Source organism: Topomyia yanbarensis, chromosome 3 (genome assembly GCF_030247195.1).
Source record: "Topomyia yanbarensis strain Yona2022 chromosome 3, ASM3024719v1, whole genome shotgun sequence".
Lineage (NCBI taxonomy): Eukaryota > Metazoa > Arthropoda > Insecta > Diptera > Culicidae > Topomyia > Topomyia yanbarensis.
This window is the reverse complement of record NC_080672.1, coordinates 63,060,425-63,084,908: the sequence shown is the minus strand read 5'-3', so window position 1 is coordinate 63,084,908 and position 24,484 is coordinate 63,060,425. Positions and strand designations below refer to the sequence as shown.

The 24,484-nt window shown below is 36.6% G+C and overlaps 1 protein-coding gene across 1 annotated transcript in view; it reads left to right on the top strand.

The window, feature by feature from the left end:
- Positions 1–24,484, top strand: part of LOC131691058 (mucin-2) — a 610,571-nt gene that overhangs the window by 365,499 nt on the left and 220,588 nt on the right. The window contains exon 4 of the mRNA XM_058977218.1: positions 19,463–19,480. The gene's annotated coding sequence lies outside the window, so the exon portion shown is untranslated. The remainder of the gene's footprint in view (positions 1–19,462; positions 19,481–24,484) is intronic.

Sequence of the window (24,484 nt, the reverse complement as noted above, 5' to 3'; positions counted from 1 at the left end):
GAATATGAAAATGCTCCTTAAATACAGAACAGTACCAGGAAGTCGTCTTTACGTGAACTTGCTTCTCTAGCAATACTAGAAAATTCTCAATTTCTATCTTCTTATACTCAACTCAGGAGTGGATCCAAAAAAAAATTTTGGACGGGGTCCGAAATTTCGATTTTGAAATATTCAATGTACAATACGTAATATCTAATACCCCTCTTTTTAAAATCAGTTTTGGAATCTGGTTTGGAATGATTTGGAATTTAGAATGAATTTAAAATAGAAACTATTTTAAAATTTCTCAATGAGATAAAAAAATTTCGGGAAGGTCCGGACCCCCAGAACCCTTCCCCTGGATCCACCACTGACTCAACTGGATTGTTCTAGCATTTATAATAGTCCGATTGCATGGAAAAGATAGTCGTTGACAGTGTAAATTAATAGGTTATCTGTTATCAATAATATCTGAAGACAACAAAGATGTAGTATAATTTAGTTCTCGCCGTTCACTGATAGTTTCACTGCACTGTTTCAGTGGAATCTAATCACGTTAATTGCGATAGAACTGAAGTTATAGTTCTATGGATAATACTTGTTACTTACTAGTTCTGAAGTGAAGGGTTAAAACCCTGTTAGCTAGCCTTTCCTACGAATATCTTGAATACATCGAAAGTTCCCGCTGTTCAAAAACGTTGTTGATTATAAACAACATGGGCATCCAAATTATAGTACATTTGGTCGCTGTTCTGTGTAAATAACATGGGTATCCAAATTATCGTACATTTGGTCAATGTACTAAAGGTAAACAAAAATATACAGCAATAGACTTCAATGAAGTTCATGTGTTGCAAGTTACCCCATATGCGGGGTTACTTGCAACAGGCATAATTTTTGGCCATCGTGAAAACAGGGAATGATGCTTTGATTTGTAAAATACCATTTAGTAGTCTTTATACTCCCATTAGCGCTTGTACATATTGAAAATTATTCTAATGTTACAGCATTTTTAGTTATACCGCTTTGAAGTTGAAAAGTGTTGCAAGTAACCCCGTTTGACGGTATGCAAAAAACATTCACACTTTTTTTTTTGAAAAACATGCTCTTAGTCAAAATAATCTTTGCAACTGCGGAAAATGTTTAATCTTCGTGCAAATTTCCATCGGAATCCAAGATCTTCGTGGAATGCCTCTTAAGGCATTCACATAAGTTGTGTAAACTGTTTGTGATTAATGTCTGAATGGCCCCAAGCTGATACCAGTTACTGACGAGATGCATTGGAAAGATGAAAATACGAAATAGTTTTCCGTTCGTTTAGGTGCATAGTGTGAAGCACAATAAGGTGTAATAGTAAAGTAATTTTTGTGCGCGGAGGTTTTGTTTATTTACAGAAAGAAAAAAAAACTGGTCTAATGAACCATAACTTTGTAATAGTTCGTGCCACAAAATAAACGAACTGAATGAAATACTTGGTGAAAGTACAGAAATAACGGTACTTCACAAGTTTTAATTTTTAAATGTAAATAATAGGACGCAGTCAAAAAAAAAAACACCTGATTGAAATGTTGTGCTCAAATCGGAACGATTTTGATTTTATTCTTACTTTTATATCTATCTGGGACATTTCTCAAATATCCTTCGACACCAAGTAAAGGCTTTTATTAATATTCCATGAACCCGAATCCGTGTAACATTCCAAATTTGTAACGAATTCTCTCGCTGTCAAAAGCTAGCAGATGACGGATGAAGCATTGTCCAAGGTAGTTATTTTTTTCTTCTGCCACCGCTAGATCGTTACCGCAAATCCATTTCTCCGGTGCGACTTTTTAATCCTTCTTCGACCAAACTTTGCGGGTTGCAGGTTCACAGCGCAAAAAAAAATCTAACCTTCTCCATTTTGCTTCCATCCACGAACAAATCATGAGAAAAAATTACTCCCTATCCATTTCCGAATAGATGCTACCTCTGCCGGCTGTCAGGATTCGTTTATCTTCCGACGACGAAGAAAGCTGAGAAAAAGTGTCATCTTACATTTCAACCCTCTGCTGCTGCTAGCGGGTTTTTTTAGAGCTGTTGGTGGCATTCTCTAGATTTCCGTTCCGTCCGTTGCCTCTACACTATTTCCGGCACCGCAAAGAAGGAAAGAAAGAAAGAAGAAACCCCAATCATCCTTCGGGGTGGGGGTTTCGAGGTTAAAATTTATGATATCCGTTTTCCTCGGTTGCGGCGGTCGCTGCAATTGAAACGTCAGGAATGCAACGATCTGACCTGATCCTGACAGCGTAGTGCCGGCGAAGGAAAGAGGTAGCAAGAAAGTCGAACAGGAACAAATTTCCCCGACAGTTTCGTAAATAAGTAAGCGGCTTCTGACGCGAGCTGACAGCTTTCGGGCGGGGGACGGAAATTGTGTTGTCGCCATTTTCACCGAATCGAGTTTTTAAATTGTACCCGCCAGCAAACAGGCGGTGGCGGCCAAAGTGATCCAGGATTCCGCGCAGGATGCAATAATGATGATGGAAAACATGAATCAACAGGCGGCGGCCAGATGAAATAAAAAAAAATGGACAGAGCGAAGAAAATTGTTTCAAATTGTGACATTTTATTGTTATCGTTTCCTGACACTGGTTGGATCATAGCAAGCTGCCCGCAGCGACCGACTGGAATGATTTCCCGGGGAAAATTGCAGAAAACTGTCACGTCGTAAATTTCCTTCCGCTGCTGCTGGTCTTTGCCGGACTTATCGATATCGATGATGAGATTTTTTTTTTATTATTGTCAATATGCTTCGTCGTTTGATAGAATTGCGCTCGAGCTGAAGCAGGGCTTTGATTCAACGCTGCTCACAGTATTAGACGTTATATTGACAAATGGGGAAAAATTTCCTCTGAGGATAGTTTTTCAAGTTTTATTCCAACTAAAAAATAATAGGAAATTGGAGTTGAAATTCAATCGAACACGACACAGCTTTTCAACGATCAATTAGGATTTTCTATCCCAGAGTGCTCCATTATTGACAAGCCTCTCCATTCGACAGTTTTGTTCGCGTGACACTTACCGGACACGAAGGGTACAGAAGTGAGAGCGAAAACAAAAAATTGCCCACCTTGACGGGTATGATGACACTGAGCGGAAACCGGGTCGGCCAAATTAACACCGGCGCTTGATAAAATTGTCCGTAATTGACGGTGTGAATAGCAACCCTAAATTGAATCGAACAGATTCGATTGACGGGAGCGGACAAGGAGATCGGATGGTGGATGGGTGGCACTGCTTCGTGTAACGACAATGGGAACATTGACTAATTAGCAGTTGAAGTTGATTGAGTTTTTCCATTAGTGGGACATTTGTCGGTTGTTTAGTGGAATTGTAGCAGTACAAAATGGAGTTTGCAATCCCGCAACCGCTATTGCTGCGGGTGTGATGCATCATTTAACTGTTCATGCGGAATTGATTACTGAAATGATGATATTGAGTACACAAAATGCTCATACGTAACGAAAATTTCATGAATTGGCAGGATGGCAATAGTTGGAGAAAAAAGAATTGACCGGAACGGAACATCTCTGAGCCTCTAGTATTGAATAACTCACGAACGATTGTTATATTTTTTAGAAAATCGAGAGAAAGTGATTTGTCTAATTACATAAGTGATAAAAGTTACCAACTGAATAATAAGGAATATTATTTGAATAATTTAACATGAAAATTTGTTGCTAATTTTAACTTTATTGCTATATTTTTCATTTGTTTAAATATTTGGTTTTTGACGTAGGACTACGTCTTTTTTGACACGAGACAATTCCGAACTATTTGTCCATAATGCACAAATATTCTTCTAATAACTGATTCTGGAAAGAAAAGATTTTCGACATTCTGGTCATATGCTATAGGCACCAGTGGAGCAAGCCAGCGCTTTGTTCTATATCCAGTACACAAACTGTAGTGTCTGCCAAAGGAAACAAAAGTGTCCGTGCTACGGGATAACACAATTTCGAGCGATTTTAAGAAAGCAGGTATTAGACCCACAGTTCAGAAGGGTGAACAACTAGTTAAAATGAAGCTTAATCTCGCGAAAGTTACGTAACAATTCAATAACATCACGTCCAAAACAGTGTTTGATTATGTTTAGTAGTACAAGTAGAAAACTTCTTTGTAAAGAACAACATCGAGATCGAATTTAATAATACCAGAATCATGATCCCCGTGTATACGAATGTTGAATCTTCAGGAAGTTCTTAATAGATTCGGTAATACCAAATCGCTAAACAGTTTCAATACACTTTATTGACCACTTTCACAACACGTCTTTAGTCACATCTCTCCCGGTACCTAGTCATTCACATTCTGCTCGTGCTAATCTGTCTCTCTCCTCTTCTCACTAGGTTGTATGTTTTACTGATACACTGAAGTATAAAGACTAGAAACCAGGGCCGGTGGAACACCTTTTTCCCGACTGGGTAGTAATATTCAAGGTGATTTCTCCTCGTACTGACGAAAGTTCAGATATGGCGTGTGTAAGTGAAAATGAAAATTCCCTGATAATATCTGGTGGCTATTTGGAAGCACTCTTTGTTAACAGGGCAGTTTGTCCGACGGCTCAGCGAAAATGTGTTTGTTGAATATTACACCCAAAATCCAACAAGCATGTTTCTATTACTTTTGGGTAAGATTCTATTGCCTTTTTGGTAACAGACCCCGCAATTGCGCATTGCGGTATTAAACTCATATTACCGCTAAGGTAGTAAACGTTGGAATAATGATGTAGGATAATTCGGTCGATTTCTATAATAGTATTAGTATCGAGTCAAACCAGCCGGAGTTCTGGCGGATTTTTACCCAAATTCAGGTCGGAATCTGCACCAATTTTGGCAGAAATAGCGGAATTACGGATTTTTTATAGGGTAACTTGGACAGTGAAAGAAAAATTTTAGGCAGTTTCCAGATCCAACACAGCTCCCGATTTGGACCAGTTCCCAAATCTGGACCTCTCGGATCTGGATCAGTTTCCGGATCTGGACTAGTTCCCGATCCGGATCCGGTTTCCGGATCCGGACAAGTTCCCGAATCTGGACCAATACCCGGTAATGTAGCAGTCCCTGGATCTAGCCCGTCCCCTTTTCCCCTTACCAGGTCAGGACTTGAACCGGGCCCAGATTTGGGGCTTAGATCCAGACAAGAGTCTGGATCCGGACTCTTGGATCGGATACGTGGATCCAAACTATATGTCTTGCTTTCCGTACATGACGGGAAGGACTGTTAATGCTTTGTGCAGTATTCAGAGTCGGCTTTTTCTGACTGTGCTTTGAAGCTAGCTGAGTGTGAGCTAATGGGTATCTCCGGCGACCGACATCCTTTCTGGCTGAGTGGAGGTCGATTTGAATATTTCTCCGATGGCAAAATAATACCAATAAGTGTCATTTTCGATACAAATTATATCTAGTACAACCGGCCCCCGGATAGTCTACTTCCGGACCAAAGACAAGCCATTTAACGTCATCGATAAATCGCGTGATCTAACTAAACCACACTCGACCGTGTACGAAAAAGTATTTTGTCTGCGTACCCGCCCGGGAAGTAGAGATTGATGGTGTGCTAAATAGGGGGTGCTTCCAGATCCCTGTGCTTCAGTCAGTGTAAATTCTGGCATGCAAGCAATTGTGTTCAGTAAAAATCGAGGAGTATTAGAAAACTTATTTTCCATCAGTCTCATTTCGATCCTTTCGCCAGATTTGTTCTGCCAAAATTTGTTCTTTTGAACGGGACTCGTCTACTCGTTCGCCTTTTTGTAACCCGGGGAATGAACTGAAGAACCCATTGTAGAAATAAGGAGAGGATCAAGACATTGGCTCCTGGTCTCGGAAAGTCCACATGGGACATCCAAAACTTCAAGTGTCTCTATATTTCAGTCATACTATTTTTCTAGGTTTCCTTCCGACGTAGATCCTCCTCAATTTTAGCATTATTCGCCATGGCCGAAAACAATATTTAGGAATGTTTTGGGGATCAAAACGTGATATTATTTCAATCGGATTAGCCTTTGTTCGGTACCAGGTATTGAAGTTGTCGCTTGTTAAATCCGAATCATAGGCAAAGATTTATTGATATTCTTTCCACATACATCGCACCTCAACTGGTTCGAGAAGATTTCAACTCCCACGGCATTGTCTTCATGCTAATAACCGATCTATTTTACTGCATGATATTCGCGACAATTTCAGTATGACCATCTTGATACAGTGGAAATGACACGAATGCCTACCAGCGCGGCCAAGTGCGTTAGATTTATCGTTGTACTCTACCTCATTAGGGTGCCCATTTATTGAAAGAGCTACGCGTCCACTATATCCGAAACAATCGAATCAAAATGATAAATTCCTCCGGTAGCAGTGTGCAACGTTTTGATTGGCTTATTTTTCTACACTGAGATTAAAGGTCAGACGAAACGTATACCTGGCGCGAACAATCGTGGACGGTTTCCCACTCCATTGTGGGCAGAGACTGCTCAGAATTGTATGCGAAAAGGTCCTATGAGGACTTTTTGAACGTCAGATTGCCTAAATTTTTCCGAATATACGCGACGTTAGAAACACAAATAAAAACCTGTTTTAATCCACCTAGAGGTGCAATTGTGCCTTTCTCATTTCTCCAAACTATGATTTAATAGCTGGTTCGTACAATATAACATTATGGAAATGTCTTTCATTCTTATTACACTTGGTAAGTATATATAAGAGCACCTTTTTGCATTCATCGCGGTTTCGGTTTGATCGGAGTTTTCTATGTGATCGCACTCCACAACCCGTAACTCCGGAGCTGGAAGTCGGATGGAGATGGAATTAAATATCAGTTTCCGGGGACGCAACACCTTTTATTTGAGACTAAGTTGATCAAATCGTTCTAGCCATTTTTGAGAAACCAATATAACCGTTATTCTGAATTTGGATGCTTCCGGATCCGTCGATGGTGGTCAGTGTGGCCAAAGAGACTTTGAATGACTGTTGGTGACCTAGATATACAAATTCAACAGTTGTGTTTACATTTTGGAAAAAAAATTCACCTTTTTACATTCGTCGCAGAATTCGATAGAATCGAGATTTGCTGCGTGATCGTACGTATCACCCTGTAATTCAGGAACCAGAACTCGGATCCACACAAAATTCAACAGCAGCTGATGGACCTTTCATTTAAAATCAAGTTTTTTAAAATCGGTTCAGAAAATTCCTAGAAACCGATGTGGACAAATCAACAAATTTTGTTTTGTAACCGCAATCCGCACATACACACACATACATACATACATACATACATACATACATACATACATACATACATACATACATACATACATACATACATTCATACATACACACATACATATACACATACATACATAACACAGATATTTTGCGATCTCGGCGAACTGAGTCGAATGATATATGAGACTCGGCCCTCCGGGTCTCGGTTTGAAAGTCGGTTGTTGGAGCAATCGCATAACCTTTCTATATGAGAAAGACAAAAAAATACTATTTAATTAGCTTAATCAGCATGAGTTCAATGTTATCTTCATGTGATTATATTTTGAAATGTTGGTGGAATGGGTTTGAAAGTGGAAGGAATAGGGGGTTAGTAGAGTGGAAGTGGAGGATGTGTCATAAATCCCTCATCTTATTTCGGTATACGGGGTGGATGAAGGAAATGCGGGCGTGAGGATGGTCCAAGAGGAAGGGGAGTGATGAAGGAAGGAGGTGTAAGGGCAAGGCGGGGGAGGGGCGGCGACGCAATGCTCAACTGCATATTTTGCCTTCCATTTGAGACTTGGTTTGAGAAAATCGGTTCAGTCATCACCGAAGAACCGATGTGACTTTAATTGTGGAATATGCCCGGAATTCCGGACTTCCGGAATCGTCGATAGTGAACATATTATTATTATATTCAAAGAATGTTTGATTGGCAATCAGTGATCTAGATCTGCGATTAGAAGTAATTTGGTGACCATTTCAATAGTTTTTAGCCTCTGAGGTATTACGATTGTACCGTTTTGTATGGGAAAGTCCAGTGTATCCTTACTAACACCCCTGTAACTCCGGAAGCAAGAGTCAGAACCGAATGAAATTCAGCAGCAGTCAATGGTATTACTGTATCTTTCACTTGAAATCAAGTTTGTAAAAATCGGTAGAGAATTCGTTGGGAAATGGGTGTGATATTGGCTTAGGAACTTGGCGGGTTCCCCGGGGGCGTCATGAACCGTCATAGGTGGCCAATGTGGTCAAAGCTGCTTTGATTGATCATTAGTGATCCAGACCCGCAAACTAGAGCAATGTTACATCAATTTTGATATGTTTTACATCATTTGAACATCATGGTGGTACCAGTTTATATGGGAATTTGCTGTGTGACCGCACTCTTCAACCCGTAACTACGGAACCGGAAGTCGAATCAACTAAAAATTCAATAGCAGCTTATGGGTGCGTTATACCTTTCAGATGAAACTAAGTTTGCGAAAATCGGTTCAGCCATCTCTGAGAAAATTGTGTGAGTTTAAATGACACACACACATACACACACATACATACACACAGACATTTGCCGATCTCGACGAACTGAATCGAATAGTGTATGACAGTCAGCCCTCCGGGCCTCGGTTAAAAAGTCGATTTTTGCAGTGATTGCATAGCCTTTCTTTATATGAGAAAGGCAAAACCTGTTTTAATCCACCTAGTGGTGCAATTGTGCCTTTTTCATTTATCCAAACTATGATTTAATGGCTGATTATGTTCAATATAACATTGTGGAAATGTCTATTTCATTCTTATTACAAGATTATTATTATTAGAAGATTCAAGAAGATTCAAGAAGATTCAAGAAGATTTAAGAAGATTCAAGAAGATTCAAGAAGATTCAAGAAGATTCAAGAAGATTCAAGAAGATTCAAGAAGATTCAAGAAGATTCAAGAAGATTCAAGAAGATTCAAGAAGATTCAAGAAGATTCAAGAAGATTCAAGAAGATTTCAGAAGATTCAAGAAGATTCAAGAAGATTCAAGAAGATTCAAGAAGATTCAAGAAGATTCAAGAAGATTCAAGAAGATTCAAGAAGATTCAAGAAGATTCAAGAAGATTCGAGAAGATTCAAGAAGATTCAAGAAGATTCAAGAAGATTCAAGAAGATTCAAGAAGATTCAAGAAGATTCAAGAAGATTCAAGAAGATTCAAGAAGATTCAAGAAGATTCAAGAAGATTCAAGAAGATTCAAAAAGATTCAAGAAGATTCAAGAAGATTCAAGAAGATGATCCATAAACAACAATCCTTAACTTTTAAAGTATTCGAAATATGTAATTGATGTCTTCAGTAAAGTTGTTCGCAAAAGTAAGAGCTACAAGACATTATTTCAATACAATCACTTCCAAGAACATTTATGAAAATAGTTCACTCTGAGGGGGATTAATCAGTAAAATCACAATACCAAAAGAAAGGGCATATTGTATGCTTTAAATTCTCCGTAGATACTATTGACCTAAAATTATCCGTTTTGGCGCTAATAATACATTGAATGCCCATATGCCCATATGAGCCTGCCTAGTTCTAGTTTTCCGTTCTAAGTTTATAACTGATTCGCTCTAGAATACTTATCCGTCTTTCAATTTCATTGCTTTCGTTTCTCTTAGTCTCAAATTTGCCGAAAATAGCCAACAAAATCGATACAGTAGAACCTTGCGACAATTAAAACATAGTAACATACATTGAATGTTTTTGGTCTTATTTCTGGCTATGGAAAATAATAAAAATCTTTCGCCCGCATTTAATGTGAAATATCTCTTTTGATAATAGTCCGTTTTCAGTTTTCAGATCTATAGTTCGTTTGAAAGGGATTCGTATAAGCTTTCTAAAAATATATAAATTGTTTAGATACGTCGCCAATCTCGGCAGCAAATTTCAAAAAACTGCAAAAACGCTATTTTTGCACCTTCAAACATTCATATCTTGGAAACTAAACATCAGAATCAAAAACAATTTAACAGCGTTTTGTTTGGGTGATAGCCATTTCATTTAAAATTGGTTTGGATAAGATCGGTTCAGCTATTGCTGAGAAACACGAATGAGAGTTTGTCCGTTACATACACATACACAGACATTGTCCCAAATCGTCGAGCTGAGTCGATTGGTATATAAGACTCGGCCCTCCTGGCCTCGGAAAAAATCTTGAAAGTTTGACCGAATTCTATACATTTCTTTTCTTAGAAATGTAAAAATCATTCACTAAAATTTGGAAAACCACGTGTCAGCTGACATCAACACTAAGTTCTGCACATAAAATGCGGACATATGTTTTCGGTTCTCAAAATCTTGTTTTTGTTTAAGTGCGACGCCCTGCACGGTTTCACAACGCTAGCAAAACGCTCTAACTACGACTGGGGCTGCTCCAAAACCGGGGATACTCTGACAATTTAGCAATAGTAAAGAAAGCGCAGGGCTCAGAGGATTGTTTTGAAGGAAAGAAGTGAGTTAAAGGCTGTGTTGTACAGTTTCCAATAACGAGATTCCGTTCAGAGCAACAATGATGCAAAATTTCAAACAGCTTGTACCTTTCCCGCCATCCGTTCAGAACGAGGAGCTCCAATCTCCATCAGTTTCGTAATCCTTGCCTAATGTTAAACCAGCTTCTCTTACATCAATTTCTAAGAAACTGTCAACTTCTGCCGTTGATAGCCCATCTGACAGGACACGTAAGCAAATTGTAAGCCATTGTTGTTTTCCATTGTTGCTTAGATGTCGTTGCGATTAGTACATCTCCTGCTCCTGCCTGGCAAAAGCTACAAACAACAAGCCAGATACGCTTTCTTTCCGTCGAAAAGAAAATTTCTTCTCCTGGTTAGCCAAAACCTCCGTCGAGCGGGACCTCCACATCGTTTCATTGTCGATAAAGATGTGCCTCCCTACCTGTTGGCGATTGGATAATGATAACGACGACGATGATGATGATGTACGTGACATCGTTTACAATGTGGATGATTATTATCATTTTATGATCGTCATAAATGCAACAACTTTCGTCTGAGCTGCCACTTGCCGGGGGTCAAACAAAAAAGGATTTGTCGACCGGATTGATTCCCGCATAAAATATGTGACAGAGATTCAATCTTTCCAATCCAATCTAGCTGTAGGGAAATTGTGTCTGCGATGGGATAGAAACTTTTTCTTCACGAACAGTAACCGAAGAGAGAAAAAAAACAGATTCGACCTTCGATCGGTTTGTCATGTTCGGAGAACTACTATTGGAAGTTCTCGTTTTGCGAACTCTGCGCTCGTAGCAAAAACCATCCACCGAGATACGCATATGTAAAGGGGACGAAAGTCGATGTTTCATCATGGAAAAGGTGAAAAGTTTACCACTCTCCCCCTACCGCTCCAGTTGAAAATTTCAATACAAGGAGCTTCGTTTCCCCACTTCACCACGAGCAGCGTGCGGAAGGTGGACGGGAATCGTTTGAATTGATGGAAAACATAGATCGAAGGAAAAACAATCCAACGAGAATATCTATTTTTATTGTGAAAGTTTTTATTTTTTGCAACTCATTTGATGATTCAAGTTTCTCTATTCCACATCAGCGATAGCAATCAAAAGTTGAAACATTCGATTACAATGAGACGGGTAAAAGTTGCCTTCGGGAATCTTTTCCAGATCGGTGCGTGGATAGGTATAGACAAAAAGTTGAGTGACAATCGAATTGTACGGAAGCCATCCGATTTGAGTGCTTTACGGTTCATTTGACACGGGGATGCGGCTTTCGTACGGTTACGTACCCACATAAACACATCCGAACCAATTCGTCATACCGTTCCGGGAAATTTATGAGTTTCCAGCTTCCGGGGAAACTTTGTTCATTGTATGATATGAATGATTTATCGATTGTGATGTTTGTTTTCGTCTTTTCTTTTCTTTTAAAATCACTTAAAAGAGGTCTGTTTTTGAGTTCTATTCTTGGAAGTTATTTGTTGGAAAATGTTTATTTTTAATGATCCCTTTCACGGAAAATTATTATTTTCCATGATTTGAAACACGAAACTGCAAATCCTAAATCTCATTAAATCAATCCTTCGTAAACAGACCCTCGACTGACTATGAAAGTGGTTGACGTTCAAATTATTCCCGCCCCTTGCAAAAGCTCCATTCGAATCGTAACCAAATACGCTGACTGTTCAACTTATAATAATACATAACGGACGTTCGTTGGAAAGGAAGCGTTTGCGAGAAACTTTGAGACTTGAGCCGCCTATTGCGCCAACACTAGCAGGAGTCAGTTTTGAATTCTCACGACCGCAAACCGTTGTGGCCCCCTGTCACTCAAGGTGACAGGCATCTAAACGAGAAAATTAGAATCCACGCTTAATGGCCTCCCACCCAGTACCTATAGCAAAACGGTTGATGTTTCTGTTGCTGTAATGACGACGGAGATGGTAATAATGAGATGAACTTCGCTGGCGCTGTCACCGTTTTGAGTGTGGGGAATGATCTGTGGATTAGCAAATTGTAAGGAATTACGCCTGTAAATGTCATGTACTAACTGTGGCAGCAGCGGTGAAATGAAGCGGAGTGCACAACATTTGCCGAATACAACACGTAATTGGAGGGGTTTCCGTGATTTGAATACTTCATCTGATGGTGGAAAGAGTTAAAAATTATAAACAAATTGATTTTTATCACACGATTTCCACCCAGGGCCCTAATCAAGAAATCGAAGAAAATTCAAAAAGATTCCAGGAGCTTTATGAAAATTCAAAACATTCATGAAGATTTTGGGAAGGTTCAGAAAGATTAAGAAAGCTTCAAGAAGATTCTAAAAGATTCAAACACATTGAAGAAGATTCAAGAAGATTCAAAAATATTCAACAAGTCTCAAGAAGATTCAAGAAGATTTAAGAAGATGCAAAAAGATTCAAGAAGATCCGAGAAGATTCAAGAAGATTCAAAAAAGTTCGAGAAGATTTAAAAAAGATTCAAAAAGATTAAAAAAATAAGAAGATTCAAGAAGATTCAGGAAGATTCAACACGATTCAAGAAGATTCAAGAAGATTCAAGAAGATTCAAGAAGATTCAAGAAGATTCAAGAAGATTCAAGAAGATTCAAGAAGATTCAAGAAGATTCAAGAAGATTCAAGAAGATTCAAGAAGATTCAAGAAGATTCAAGAAGATTCAAGAAGATTCAAGAAGATTCAAGAAGATTCAAGAAGATTCAAGAAGATTCAAGAAGATTCAAGAAAATTCAAGAAGATTCAAGAAAATTCAAGAAAATTCAAGAAGATTCAAGAAGATTCAAGAAGATTCAAGAAGATTCAAGAAGATTCAAGAAGATTCAAGAAGATTCAAGAAGATTCAAGAAGATTCAAGAAGATTCAAGAAGATTCAAGAAGATTCAAGAAGATTCAAGAAGATTCAAGAAGATTCAAGAAGATTCAAGAAGATTCAAGAAGATTCAAGAAGATTCAAGAAGATTCAAGAAGATTCAAGAAAATTCAAGAAGATTCAAGAAGATTCAAGAAGATTCAAGAAGATTCAAGAAGATTCAAGAAGATTCAAGAAGATTCAAGAAGATTCAAGAAGATTCAAGAAGATTCAAGAAGATTCAAGAAGATTCAAGAAGATTCAAGAAGATTCAAGAAGATTCAAGAAGATTCAAGAAGATTCAAGAAGATTCAAGAAGATTCAAGAAGATTCAAGAAGATTCAAGAAGATTCAAGAAGATTCAAGAAGATTCAAGAAGATTCAAGAAGATTCAAGAAGATTCAAGAAGATTCAAGAAGATTCAAGAAGATTCAAGAAGATTCAAGAAGATTCAAGAAGATTCAAGAAGATTCAAGAAGATTCAAGAAGATTCAAGAAGATTCAAGAAGATTCAAGAAGATTCAAGAAGATTCAAGAAGATTCAAGAAGATTCAAGAAGATTCAAGAAGATTCAAGAAGATTCAAGAAGATTCAAGAAGATTCAAGAAGATTCAAGAAGATTCAAGAAGATTCAAGAAGATTCAAGAAGATTCAAGAAGATTCAAGAAGATTCAAGAAGATTCAAGAAGATTCAAGAAGATTCAAGAAGATTCAAGAAGATTCAAGAAGATTCAAGAAGATTCAAGAAGATTCAAGAAGATTCAAGAAGATTCAAGAAGATTCAAGAAGATTCAAGAAGATTCAAGAAGATTCAAGAAGATTCAAGAAGATTCAAGAAGATTCAAGAAGATTCAAGAAGATTCAAGAAGATTCAAGAAGATTCAAGAAGATTCAAGAAGATTCAAGAAGATTCAAGAAGATTCAAGAAGATTCAAGAAGATTCAAGAAGATTCAAGAAGATTCAAGAAGATTCAAGAAGATTCAAGAAGATTCAAGAAGATTCAAGAAGATTCAAGAAGATTCAAGAAGATTCAAGAAGATTCAAGAAGATTCAAGAAGATTCAAGAAGATTCAAGAAGATTCAAGAAGATTCAAGAAGATTCAAGAAGATTCAAGAAGATTCAAGAAGATTCAAGAAGATTCAAGAAGATTCAAGAAGATTCAAGAAGATTCAAGAAGATTCAAGAAGATTCAAGAAGATTCAAGAAGATTCAAGAAGATTCAAGAAGATTCAAGAAGATTCAAGAAGATTCAAGAAGATTCAAGAAGATTCAAGAAGATTCAAGAAGATTCAAGAAGATTCAAGAAGATTCAAAAAGATACAAGAAGATTCAAGAAGATTCAAGAAGATTCAAGAAGATTCAAGAAGATTCAAGAAGATTCAAGAAGATTCAAGAAGATTCAAGAAGATTCAAGATGATTGAAGAAGATTGAAGAAGATTCAAGAAGATTCAAGAAGATTCAAGAAGATTCAAGAAGATTCAAGAAGATTCAAGAAGATTCAAGAAGATTCAAGAAGATTCAAGAAGATTCAAGAAGATTCAAGAAGATTCAAGAAGATTCAAGAAGATTCAAGAAGATTCAAGAAGATTCAAGAAGATTCAAGAAGATTCAAGAAGATTCAAGAAGATTCAAGAAGATTCAAGAAGATTCAAGAAGATTCAAGAAGATTCAAGAAGATTCAAGAAGATTCAAGAAGATTCAAGAAGATTCAAGAAGATTCAAGAAGATTCAAGAAGATTCAAGAAGATTCAAGAAGATTCAAGAAGATTCAAGAAGATTCAAGAAGATTCAAGAAGATTCAAGAAGATTCAAGAAGATTCAAGAAGATTCAAGAAGATTCAAGATGATTCAAGAAGATTCAAGAAGATTCAAGAAGATTCAAGAAGATTCAAGAAGATTCAAGAAGATTCAAGAAGATTCAAGAGATTCAAGAAGATTCAAGAAGATTCAAGAAGATTCAAGAAGATTCAAGAAGATTCAAGAAGATTCAAGAAGATTCAAGAAGATTCAAGAAGATTCAAGAAGATTCAAGAAGATTCAAGAAGATTCAAGAAGATTCAAGAAGATTCAAGAAGATTCAAGAAGATTCAAGAAGATTCAAGAAGATTCAAGAAGATTCAAGAAGATTCAAGAAGATTCAAGAAGATTCAAGAAGATTCAAGAAGATTCAAGAAGATTCAAGAAGATTCAAGAAGATTCAAGAAGATTCAAGAAGATTCAAGAAGATTCAAGAAGATTCAAGAAGATTCAAGAAGATTCAAGAAGATTCAAGAAGATTCAAGAAGATTCAAGAAGATTCAAGAAGATTCAAGAAGATTCAAGAAGATTCAAGAAGATTCAAGAAGATTCAAGAAGATTCAAGAAGATTCAAGAAGATTCAAGAAGATTCAAGAAGATTCAAGAAGATTCAAGAAGATTCAAGAAGATTCAAGAAGATTCAAGAAGATTCAAGAAGATTCAAGAAGATTCAAGAAGATTCAAGAAGATTCAAGAAGATTCAAGAAGATTCAAGAAGATTCAAGAAGATTCAAGAAGATTCAAGAAGATTCAAGAAGATTCAAGAAGATTCAAGAAGATTCAAGAAGATTCAAGAAGATTCAAGAAGATTCAAGAAGATTCAAGAAGATTCAAGAAGATTCAAGAAGATTCAAGAAGATTCAAGAAGATTCAAGAAGATTCAAGAAGATTCAAGAAGATTCAAGAAGATTCAAGAAGATTCAAGAAGATTCAAGAAGATTCAAGAAGATTCAAGAAGATTCAAGAAGATTCAAGAAGATTCAAGAAGATTCAAGAAGATTCAAGAAGATTCAAGAAGATTCAAGAAGATTCAAGAAGATTCAAGAAGATTCAAGAAGATTCAAGAAGATTCAAGAAGATTCAAGAAGATTCAAGAAGATTCAAGAAGATTCAAGAAGATTCAAGAAGATTCAAGAAGATTCAAGAAGATTCAAGAAGATTCAAGAAGATTCAAGAAGATTCAAGAAGATTCAAGAAGATTCAAGAAGATTCAAGAAGATTCAAGAAGATTCAAGAAGATTCAAGAAGATTCAAGAAGATTCAAGAAGATTCAAGAAGATTCAAGAAGATTCAAGAAGATTCAAGAAGATTCAAGAAGATTCAAGAAGATTCAAGAAGATTCAAGAAGATTCAAGAAGATTCAAGAAGATTCAAAAAGATACAAGAAGATTCAAGAAGATTCAAGAAGATTCAAGAAGATTCAAGAAGATTCAAGAAGATTCAAGAAGATTCAAGAAGATTCAAGAAGATTCAAGATGATTGAAGAAGATTCAAGAAGATTCAAGAAGATTCAAGAAGATTCAAGAAGATTCAAGAAGATTCAAGAAGATTCAAGAAGATTCAAGAAGATTCAAGAAGATTCAAGAAGATTCAAGAAGATTCAAGAAGATTCAAGAAGATTCAAGAAGATTCAAGAAGATTCAAGAAGATTCAAGAAGATTCAAGAAGATTCAAGAAGATTCAAGAAGATTCAAGAAGATTCAAGAAGATTCAAGAAGATTCAAGAAGATTCAAGAAGATTCAAGAAGATTCAAGAAGATTCAAGAAGATTCAAGAAGATTCAAGAAGATTCAAGAAGATTCAAGAAGATTCGAGAAGATTTAAGAAGATGCGAAAAGATTCAAAACGATTTAAGAAGATTCAAGAAGATTCCAGAAGATCCAAGAAGATTCAAGAAGATTCAAGAAGATTCAAGAAGATTCAAGAAGATTCAAGAAGATTCAAGAAGATTCAAGAAGATTCAAGAAGATTCAAGAAGATTCAAGAAGATTCAAGAAGATTCAAGAAGATTCAAGAAGATTCAAGAAGATTCAAGAAGATTCAAGAAGATTCAAGAAGATTCAAGAAGATTCAAGAAGATTCAAGAAGATTCAAGAAGATTCAAGAAGATTCAAGAAGATTCAAGAAGATTCAAGAAGATTCAAGAAGATTCAAGAAGATTCAAGAAGATTCAAGAAGATTCGAGAAGATTTAAGAAGATGCGAAAAGATTCAAAACGATTTAAGAAGATTCAAGAAGATTCAAGAAGATCCAAGAAGATTCAAGAAGATTCAAGAAGATTCAAGAAGATTCAAGAAGATTCAAGAAGATTCAAGAAGATTCAAGAAGATTCAAGAAGATTCAAGAAGATTCAAGAAGATTCAAGAAGATTCAAGAAGATTCAAGAAGATTCAAGAAGATTCAAGAAGATTCAAGAAGATTCAAGAAGATTCAAGAAGATTCAAGAAGATTCAAGAAGATTCAAGAAGATTCAAGAAGATTCAAGAAGATTCAAGAAGATTCAAGAAGATTCAAGAAGACTCAAGAAGATTCAAGAAGATTCAAGAAGATTCGAGAAGATTTACTAAGATTCATAAAGATTCATAAAGATTCAAGAAGATCCAACAAGATCCAAGAAGATTCAAGAAGATTCAAGAAGATTCAAAAAGATCCAAAAGAATTCAAGAAGATCCATAAAGATTCAAGAAGATTCAGGAAGATTCAACACGATTCAAGAAGATTCAAGGAGATTGAAGAAGATTCAAAAAGATCCAAAAAAATTCAAGAAGATTCAGGAAGATTCAACACGATTCAAGAAGATTCAAGAAGATTCAAGAAGATTCAAGAAGATTCAAGAAGATTCAAGAAGATTCAAGAAGATTCAAGAAGATTCAAGAAGATTCAAGAAGATTCAAGAAGATTCAAGAAGATTCAAGAAGATTCAAGAAGATTCAAGAAGATTCAAGAAGATTCAAGAAGATTCAAGAAGATTCAAGAAGATTCAAGAAGATTCAAGAAGATTCAAGAAGATTCAAGAAGATTCAAGAAGATTCAAGAAGATTCAAGAAGATTCAAGAAGATTCAAGAAGATTCAAGAAGATTCAAGAAGATTCAAGAAGATTCGAGAAGATTTACTAAGATTCATAAAGATTCATAAAGATTCAAGAAGATCCAAGAAGATTCAAGAAGATTCAAGAAGATTCAAAAAGATCCAAAAGAATTCAAGAAGATCCATAAAGATTCAAGAAGATTCAGGAAGATTCAACACGATTCAAGAAGATTCAAGGAGATTGAAGAAGATTCAAAAAGATCCAAAAAAATTCAAGAAGATTCAGGAAGATTCAACACGATTCAAGAAGATTCAAGGAGATTGAAGAAGATTCAAGAGGGTTCAAAAAGATTCAAGAAGATTTACTAAGATTTATAAAGATTCATTAAGATTCATAAAGATGCATAAATATTCAAGAAGATTCAAGAAGATTTAAGAATATTCAAAACGATTCAAGAAGATTCAAAAAGATCCAAAAAAATTCAAGAAGATCCATGAAGAGTCAAGAAGATTCAGGAAGATTCAACACGATTCAAGAAGATTCAAGGAGATCGAAGAAGATTCAAGAGGGTTCAAAAAGATTAAAGAAGATTCAAGAAGATTCAAGAAGATTCAAGAAAATTCAAGAAGATTCAAGAAGATTTAAGAAGATTCAAGAAGTTTCTAGGACATTCAGGAAGATTCTAGATGATTCATGAGATTCAAAGACAAATTCGAAATTGATTAAAAAATGGTTCAACATTCAAAATGGCTCACGACGTTGTAGAAGATTTCGGAAGAGGCGAGCATAAAGTAATTAGTAAATCGTTTCTCTTGTACACATGGTACCTGGCCTCGGTTCCTAACCCCACCCATGGAGTTAGAGGTTTTACTAAACAGAGTTCCCAAGTAACAATTGAAGTTTTATAGCACGCTACAAGTGCAATCTAAGTTTTATCAGTGGCTTTCAAACTATCATAAAACCGTAATTGTTACTAGTGTTCTCGAACCCGAAAAAGAGGTGATTAATCCTACAGTTAAAACCTATGTAATCGAAATAAAAAAGATTCAAGAATATCAATTTAAAGCGTGAATTTCAATAGTCCTTAGTAGGACCAAAATGGTTCAAAGCTGGGTTGGCTTCTTAATTAGACTTAAATATATATCTTAAATCCTCAACATTTGTTGTTGTGTAGAATAGAACTTTTAATGAATTGTAAATGAATCCATCGAAACTAAATGTATACATCAATACATTATTTATTTATTTCCCTTCTCTTTTTCATTACAGATAGACGAAATTTCTCCGGTGAGTAAGAATCGCTGCGCTACTAAATTTTTCATCATTTTCCGACCTTCACTCAATTTAGATTAGTAATTTGTAACCCTATTATTGGAACATGCTTAAACCTTATCGCAGCTCGGCGCGAAACTGCCAAGTCAGTGTTGAGTGGTGCTAAAATATTCAACAGCTTCTGTACGATATGCGGCGGTCATCGATTCGCTGCTAGGGTTGCTCAGTTACTGCTCTAGAAGCCGAAAGATTCTCATAAAATTGAATCCGGGATAATTGAAAACAGTTTTGAAAAATACTTTTTTAAACAAAAATTAGATTAAATTGGGTATGGAATTTGCATTTCGACTTTGTCTCATCAGAATTGGACACTAACTTAGTGACAGAACTAAACTAGCGCCGGATTGACGCTAGGTTCCAAAAAACGAAAACACTATTTGTATTTCTAGTTTTCTCTTTAATGGCCAAAATCAGTTTTTATCGAAATTTTTCTCCACTAAGAAGGAAATATGGCGTAGTGAAAAATTGGATTATTTTTTGGAAAAACGAACACCACTCTCGAACCCTCCAACATCCGAGAAAAACGCTAGTTTTCCCGTCCCACAACATAGAACCGAATGACTTGCAGTAAACGATGAATTCCATTCGACTTAAACGGTCGTGGGTGGTTCGAATCACCTTACACCGCACAGCCTACTTTGGTGCTGTGTACGTTTACCATAGGTACCCATAGTAAACGTGCATTCGACAACAATCGGCTGGATTTGATTGACATGTCATGCGGCGAAAAAAAAAACTGATTCGGAAAGGGCATCCATCGGGGATCGCATTTGGAAGGGCAGGTTTTAGACAGCGGCGATGTTTTGCGTGAAATTTCAAACCACAATCGCTACTGACAGGTGGTTGGTTGGTTGGTTGGATGGCTGGCTGGCTGACTGACTGATTGTTTGGTTCTGATGGTGCAAGACGATTGTGTCATTCCGGTAAGCCACGTGTTCCACCATCAACAGACAGTAGTCTTCTCCGTTCTGCTCGGTTCCTGTGGAGGGGGGGGGGGTGGATGGGCCATGCCGTGATGCAAAGTGTGGTAAATACGGCGCGATGTGGTTCTACTGTGGGCGGTCTTTAAACGTTGTTTAATTTTTTCCTTGCGAGCTACGTCCTTTGTAAAGGGGGCTGGTTAAACTGGTGGAACAACGAAAGAATGGTACCTTCAATCACTGTCCATGGTAATTATATTTGACGAGCTGTATTAAATGTTTGAATTATGAAAGTACAAAATCATGAAGGTGCTTGATAGGAAAAGTTGAAAGAAAAGATAGGTCTTTGCTATTGTTTTTTCCAAACAAAATCAGCAATAGGGAGTATATCTATGAAAATATGACCAAGTAACTTAGTGTTAGTAAGATCATTAAATTCTTCTCGTTATTTTTCGATATGTTGGCAATAAAGGTTATAATCATAAAACAAAAAGGTTTAAGCGATTACGCATCACTGCACTGAACAAAACGTGCCTTGTAAAGTAAATCGTAAGATATTGATGAGATGAAATCGAAACGCAATTCATGGCTTACTAAGATATAGGAATTATGCCTCTCACATGCAAAAATGATTTTAGCTGTCACTCGAAACCGGTAGGTAACTTCGCGAACACAAGTTGTGTTACACTTTACATTTAATGTCTATCTACTGCCAAGTCGGTCCGGATACTGATGAGGCGAAGTCCAAACGCATCTAATGACTTACCAAAAATCCTACGAACACACAAGTGTATCAACTTCAAAACATCGAGTTTGATTCTAGCGTTTAACATACACCAGTCGAATTGTTTCCCGATTAAATAAAGCATTGCGCGTTATCCGTTAGTTTTCCAAATATCTTTTTTCACGACCCAAAGCAATGTACGCAAATGCTGTTGTCGGAATTTTAAACTTCAAGGAAGCTCTTTGAGACTCAGAGAATGTAATTAGACATCAGGATAGTCCTACAAGCTTCAGGGACTTCGCCAGGATATTACCGCAAGGGTGTCGACCCACAGGAAGAAAATATGAAAAAACACATAAAATGATAGCGATTAAACGAATTGCATTTGCTAAATATTGCAAAGAATTCGCATATTATCCAGCGGTGGATTGCCTAATGAGTTATCCCGCAAGAGAGAAAAACACAAACTTATTTATACAAACGAACAGTTCGCGATGGCTCAATCGAACCCGATCGAATCCATACTGCTCCCGATTCTGGATCAACTAGAAGCGAAAGAGGTCCAGGAAATCTTCCTGAAACCGGCGGACGCAGATACGGTTACTGACTGTTTGACCGTCGTGATGATCAACAATTATCAAGTTAGGTTTCAGAAATGCTTTTACACTACATTTTGGAACATGACCGTCTTCTTCTGAAATACACAGAAATAAACCGTTCATAAACGCACAAACAAAAGATCACGATTTCGTGAACTGAACGATTCGCGGTGACCAGGTTCCTGAAATTATGAATAATAAACCTCGGAACCATGAAACTATTCGTGTTTGTCTAGTTTGCCCGACTATATACATGGCGTTACATTCGAAAGTTCGGTTTTGTTACTGTTGTTGTCCCCTCGACATATTTAGTTTTTGTTACGATTCTTGTTCATGATTTGGGAATACACTGCCGACAGTCAAACGTTTTTCATTATTTCAGGAGCTTATCCGCGATTTTTGTGATTTCTCATTACGCTACCGTGCTATTATATTCATGAGTTTTATTTATGTTCATGATTTCAGGATGTTAGTCACGATTTTCGTAAATTATATTCACGTTATTATGATATTTTAGTCACGAGTAAAGTGATTTGTGCTCATGATTTTAGGATCTTAGCCACGAATAATGCGATTTACGTTTATGGTTTGAGGAACTTTATCATGATTTTCATAGTTTCTATTCACGTTGTTCTGATATTTTAGTCACATGTAGAGATTTATGTTTATATCTGGTTAACTTTTCAGGATCTTATTCAAGATTTTTGATATTTTCGTCACGAGTTGTGTGATTTGTGTTCATGATTTGAAGATCTTAGTCACGATTTTCGTAATTTCCGTTCACGTTATCGTGATATTTTATTCTTGAGCTTACTTTCGAATTCGACACGTAGAGAAATGCGATTCGTGTTCATGATATCAGCAGTTTTATCATGGTATTCGTAAATTCTCTTCGTCTTTTTGCGATCTGTTATTTTTTGGTAACTATCGGTTTTGTTTATTCGGAGTAGCATGATAATTTGAACTGAATCATAAAAGGGTGACTGATTCGCGGTATCTAGTCCTGTGAACTATTTCACGGACACGATTTGTGCTGCTTAGCACAGTTTTCGTTGCCTGTTCAGATATCACACTGAAACCTTATGAAATGAATAACGATGTTGGAGGTCTTAATAGTTTTCTTATATCTACTGCTTGTACCTATTATTGGTTGTTAGCAGGTGGACATTTCATGAAAAAGTGCAGCGAACAAATATGATTCCACGGATAATACTTTAAAGTTTGTGAAATAGTTCAAGTGAAAATTTCATTACCATGGTGCATGAAACTGAAAATGAGGGATATCTTCTAAATATCACTAGCACGCAAAATAGATCATATATCATGTACTAAGAATCATGATCCAGTTCACGAATACATGAATAATAATTTATAATTTTGTGAACGGATATTGGAGCGTGAACAATATATTAGGAGTCATAAAGTAAGAATATTATACTAGGATTCATGAACCAGTTCAGGTATACATGACTATTTTATAATTTTGCAGTTAATTTCATGGGCACGTATGATAACTCGTGAGTATTATACTATGTATCATGAACCAGTCCACGAACACATGAATAATATTTCATGATTTTGTGCTTTATTTCACGAGCACGGATATTGGATCGTAAGCAATATATTAGGAATTATGAACCAGTTCACGATTACACGAAGAATAACACGGTGCTAGAAGCTACAGTGATTTTGTATTTTTCAAGTGACCTAGTATAGGTTGTAGATATCGCCAATTGCAACACAATACAATGTTTGGAAAATGTTGCATACCCTCAAAATCTTTATGACAAAAAAAAAACTATTTTTCGAGACCTCGGTATTGAAAATTTTTCGATGCAGTTATTTTTCAAACGATTTTAAATTTTTTTAGCGTTCTGAAAAGAAGAAGAAATGATCCTTCCAACGGTATGCTATGTTATGTTCCTTTGTCAAAGAAACTTTGCGGTTTTGGGTCAACAATATGCGATTTTTCCCCCTCTCGCAGGTTGATGGGATTGTCGGTATTGTAAACATCATCAAGCCACAATTGATTCAATAGAGTTATCTAAATATAAATACCTTCGCTCTTTTTAATTTCTATTTGCGCCAAGTTCTACTACTAGAGATTAATTAGTTCCTATTTTGATAATCCACTAATTCATTCGTTTCCGAGCTTTACATCGAAGCAGTTCGTTTTCTCTCGCTGTGAGTGGTGTTATAACAAGTGCAAGTAGGGGTGGGCGTAGCGTAGTTGGTAAATCGATTGCCTTGTACGCAGCGCACCTGGGTTCGAGACCCGACCCCGCACATAGGGTTAGAAAATTTTCATAAGAGATTTTTCTAACCCGAAGAGGCGAATGACCTTAAGGTTAAAACCTCTATAATCAAAAAAAAAGTGCAAGTATAGTGAAGGTCAGCCTTTGTCTGAGACAGCCTTTGTTTGTCGGTGGCCTGGCTAGTGTAGTGAATTGATCTGGTGCAGACGAATGGACGTCGCTGGAGAAGCTGACTATTCTGCTTTATATTCGTTATAGTAAATGATCTCGACCAGGCAAACCAGATTGCTCGTAGCGAGCGTTTTACGAAGCAATTCAGGGTGTATGTGCCTTGTAGGGCAGTGGAGATCGATGGGGTCGTCGCTGAACCGGGTCTGAAGTGCGAAAACCTGTTGAAGTACGGGGTTGGCTGCTTTAAGGACCCTTCACTTCACCAGATGAAGATTATGGAATGCAAGTAA